Below are 4,808 nucleotides of genomic sequence, written 5' to 3'. Positions count from 1 at the left end.
GGTCAGATCAACATGGATTCAAACAGCTCTGCCATTTATGAATTGTGTTTCCTGATCTCTCTGAGCCTCTGCTTTTTCATCTGTAAAATTGGAATATCTCTTACCTCACACATTGCTGTGAAGGTAAACAAAAAAACATGAGGGTAGCATTAAATAAATGGGAAGTACTACTGTTGTTATTAACCCCATAGCCCCACTTACGAGTTGTATCTATGGCCACATAGATCAAGGAGATAAAACCCAATTTTCTCTAAGTTAAGAAATAATTCTTTTTGTATATGAAACTATTTAGGGGAGCAACAGGATTAAAGAGAGCCAGCTTTATGATATATTAAATTTCAGAGAGAGAGAGAGAGAGAGAGAGAGAGAGTGTGTGTGTGTGTGTGTGTGTGTGTGTGTGTGTGTGTGTGTAAAAAAAAAATTCAGAGATATCATCATGGAACTCAGACAATAGTTCTAATTTCCTCCTACTGAGAATAATGTATTCAGCAAGGGGTCCAAACCATTCACAACAGCCTGGGAACACTAACAAAAGCCCAATCTTCCCACAATCCCAGGTATAGGTGCAGTGCCTTCTGCCAGTAGGAGTCCCTGCCCAGCGATCTTGCCTTTCTAAAGTTTGGGCCTGAACATGTCACAAACATGCTTTAAAAGCCTCCCAGTACCCATAGGAGAAATCTACACTAAGGGCCTAATCCAGCCGTGGGCAAACTACGGCCCGCGGGCCAGATCCGGCCCGTTTGAAATGAATAAAACTAAAAAAAAAAGAGCGTACCCTTTTATGTAATGATGTTTACTTTGAATTTATATTAGTTCACACAAACACTCCAACCATGCTTTTGTTCCGGCCCTCCGGTCCAGTTTAAGAACCCATTGTGGCCCTCGAGTCAAAAAGTTTGCCCACCCCTGGCCTAATCTAAGCCAAACACTTACCACTCTATGGGATCTGGCCCATCAACATTTTATTTTCATCTTCGGTACACCTCCCTACACACCATGCTGATTTCCAGCTGCACCTAAATGCTAGCTGTTATCTCTGATTCTAAACAAACAAGACAGCAGATTTAAGCCTCAGAGCCCTGCCAGGTATTTTCTCTACTAGGAAAGCTCTTCTTTCCCTGTCATGCCTCCCCCACCCCTGCCCCCAGCAAATTAGGTTATTCCTGCTTTTGTCCTATGTGCAAAAAGCTCAATAGGTAACTCTGCACGTGGAACAGTGCCCTCTCCCTGGCTCTGTTGTCAGCGCCTACGAAGGGAAAAGAATCAGCATGCATTACGTACCTACTTCATACTGACTGCTTTCTGCTCACTATAACCAGTTAGCCCAGGAGCTGGTACACAGGTTCATTCACTTGGAACTTACCAAGTGCTACTATACCCCAGGCTCTGGACCAAAAAGAGAGAACACACTGGAGAACAGAGACAATTAACAAGTAAACACATAAAGAATATCAGATAATGGAAAGGGCTATATGGAAACAAAATATGGACACGAGAAAGTATGAGGAGAAGAGAGGTGGAGACACTTTAGATAGGTAAATCAGAGGAGGCCTCTCTGAAGTGACATTCAAACTGAGACGTAAATGATGGGGAGCCAGATGACTAAACAGAAAGAACAGCAGGTGCAAAGACTGGCCCATTCAATAAGTAGAAATGAATCCAGTGTGGCTGAAGGTAGGGGGAGGAAGGGATGAGGCTCGTTGGAAAGCAAAGGCCTGACCATAAAGAGGGTCTCTTCCTGTGGGCTATAAAAAGGAAGCTGGATTTTACTCTAAGCATAATACGAAGCCACTGGAAAGTCTTGAAGCTGAGGGTTGGCAAGATCTGAGGATCATTTGTAAGAGGAGTACACTTTCTACTACATGGAAAATGAGAGAGGAGGAGTGGAGGTGGTTAGGAGAGGAAGAACAAAGTCCAGAACTGTAAGAGTCCAGCTGCCACAAGCCAGGATTTGGCCTCTGGAGAGATTTTAAGAAGGCAAAGATACCATGGTCTTATGAATCATGAGGACAACTAAAGATATTGACCAGATCCAGGTTAAGGGCAACAGAGTTAGATTCCAACATCAGCCCAGGGTATTTTACTTCCCAAGCTTCAGTTTCCTCATCTGAAAAATAGGACTAATATTCCCACTACATGCCCACCACTTGAGGTTGTTGCATAGAATCAAATTCTTGGCAATGGGCCTGGGTCAGAGCAGGACCTCAAATGTGAGCATCCTTCCCCTCAAAAGAAAAAAAACTATTTTCTCCTTTCCCCGAAAAGGAGGGTGGGAATCTGACCTATTAAAGGATAAATACTAGCAGCCATAGTCTCGCCATTCCAATGTGCTCAGGTCACATTTTAATGCCTGTAACAAAAGGAAAGTCTCACTCAGGAGGTGAGAGAAAAATAAAAAGATTCACATTGTACACATAAGAGAAAAATTCCTCCTTTTCTTCTATAATTTTATAGTCTAGACCAGTGGTCGGCAAACTGCGGCTCGAGAGCCACATGCGGCTCTTTGGCCCCTTGAGTGTGGCTCTTCCACAAAATACCACATGCGGGCGCGCACGTACAGTGCGATTGAACTTCGTGGCCCATGCGCAGAAGTCGGTATTTTGTGGAGGAGCCACACTCAAGGGGCCAAAGAGCCGCATGTGGCTCGCGAGCCGCAGTTTGCCGACCACTGACCTAGGACAATATTAATACTATTTCTATCATCATAATAAACTATAATACTATTAATGAATGCAAGAGAATATTTTTGGATCACTCATGCTTCCTACCTATTACTCTTCACCTGATTGCCAAACTGTTTCTGTGCACACTGTTTCAGGTAGTGCCTAGAACACAGAAGTCAATTGATCTGCTGAATCAAATCAATAAATTTCTAAAAGATCATGATTATGTGACAACCAAAGCTCATTTGATATATTGAAAAGTAGGCTTTTTGAGGGAGAAATGGAATTTTTTAATTTAAAAGCATTTCTTAAAATATTAAGAGCCAGAGCTTCACCTGATTCCGAACAAATAAATGTTAAAAACGGACCAAATATATGTAGTTTTGGAAAGCAAAGACAGTTGTGTTCTATTCCCCATATACAAGGCAGAACAGACAGCTTTGTGGGGTGCCAGGTCCCATGATTCCGGTGGCTTGCACACAGTAAGTATTAGAGTATCATCATCTAAAACAAATCGCAGCACATAACTGGTATCACTTCATACTCAATTTTCATCATCAACAAGACCATAATCAGAATAGCGTGGGTCACTTGCTTTGAATCAAAATCCCTGAGTCTGCTTTCTCATTATGTATCAGCCTCCTCTACACCACAGCTGAGCGGAACAGGCATTCCCCTAGGAAGTAGACGGATGACTGTGGGTATGCCATTAAAACACTTCGAGGCTCTTTGATTCCACCATCTGTAAAAAGGAAGGGATACTAATTTCTTCCTCTTAGGTTTCTCTGAGGATGAAATTAGATCACTAAGAGCAAGTGTCTTTTTAGAAACATTTAGTCATTTGCTTAATGTCCTTGGAGACTGGCTTCTATGGCCAACAGCTTCAAATGTCGAAAAATTAATTTTCCCCATGTTCTTGAATCAAAAAAAGAATATGTGAAAGCCTCTTGAAAGAGTAAAACGATATAAATATGGATGAAGTGGCGGCAGTGTATGCCCTACACCAGGGGTGGGCAACCCCTGGCACGCGTGCCAAACATGGCACGCCAGTAACTTTTGCTGGCACGCGAAACCCTCTCTTATAATCTTCCATTTACAATTTTTTTCTTAATATCGACTTTTTTATTTTTCAGATAAATTCAGTGTAGGTGCATCTTAGATAAATAAATAATTTTACATAACATGTATACATTAAAAAATAAATGTATTTTTCATAATCATATACTGTGCTTTTGTCGCTCGAATGAATTTTATTATTTCTTCAAGGTTCTTCACATATGTACACCTTAAGAGATATCCAGTAGGCGTAACATGTTCTCAAAAAATTAGGGTTGGCACGCAGAAGAATTTTGAATCAGAGATTTTGCTGGTTTTGGCACGCACTCACAAAAAGGTTGCCACCCTGCCCTACGCCTTTAAAGTAACTCTTCCACTGTCTCCCTCTCACCTAAAGCAGGACCAAGATGTACTTGAAAATATCTAATTCTATTTTAATAGTGACTACTGTTTAAGGGCTCCCAGTCCACCCGATCCCAGGAGGCGGACAGAGTAAAGACCAACTTCAGCCTGAAGTCCAGAGCAGCCCTGGCTTAATTGGCTTCACGTCCCTTGTCTAAATTTCAAGACATGGTGGACTTAATTATTTTATCTTGGGTTGGGTGACCTCCATTAACTTGAACTCTGGTGTAAGTGACCTCTGTGGTCTCATTCACTCATTCTCTCACTCATTCATCCATTAATTCCCTGATGAACTCTATTCAAATTATAGTTAAACAGTGACACTGAGTCTTGTGCAAGATCAAAGGATGATTCAGGAATTCATGGTGCATACAATGTGTGTGCGCACGCACACACAGACACACACACAAATATGATACAGATGATATGTGACCGAAGATTCTAAGATGGTCTTAGAAGTTGATGAGAAAAATATTATAAATAGGAGGCTTATGCTAGTCTTTACTGAAGGACATAGAATCTGGTCTTTAAGGCATGAACAGACTTTGGGCATAAGGAGAGAGTGTTATATTGGTGTTCATTTTATAAACATTTGTTAAGCCGAACATATATGCTTAACTTCAAAAATGTTGCAGATACTTTAATCACCATGCTTTTCAAGTTTGCACTACATTCTCTGCTCTGACC

General features: G+C 41.4%; 1 protein-coding gene across 2 annotated transcripts in view; it reads right to left on the bottom strand.

Annotated features, from left to right (window-relative positions):
* EEFSEC (eukaryotic elongation factor, selenocysteine-tRNA specific) overlaps positions 1 to 4,808 on the bottom strand; it is a 228,066-nt gene that overhangs the window by 222,098 nt on the left and 1,160 nt on the right. The window lies entirely within an intron of this gene.

This window comes from Myotis lucifugus, unplaced genomic scaffold (assembly GCF_000147115.1).
Source record: "Myotis lucifugus unplaced genomic scaffold, Myoluc2.0 scaffold_90, whole genome shotgun sequence".
NCBI classification, from domain to species: domain Eukaryota; kingdom Metazoa; phylum Chordata; class Mammalia; order Chiroptera; family Vespertilionidae; genus Myotis; species Myotis lucifugus.
Note: the sequence above shows the minus strand (reverse complement) of the source record. Positions and strands in the feature narration are given on the sequence as shown.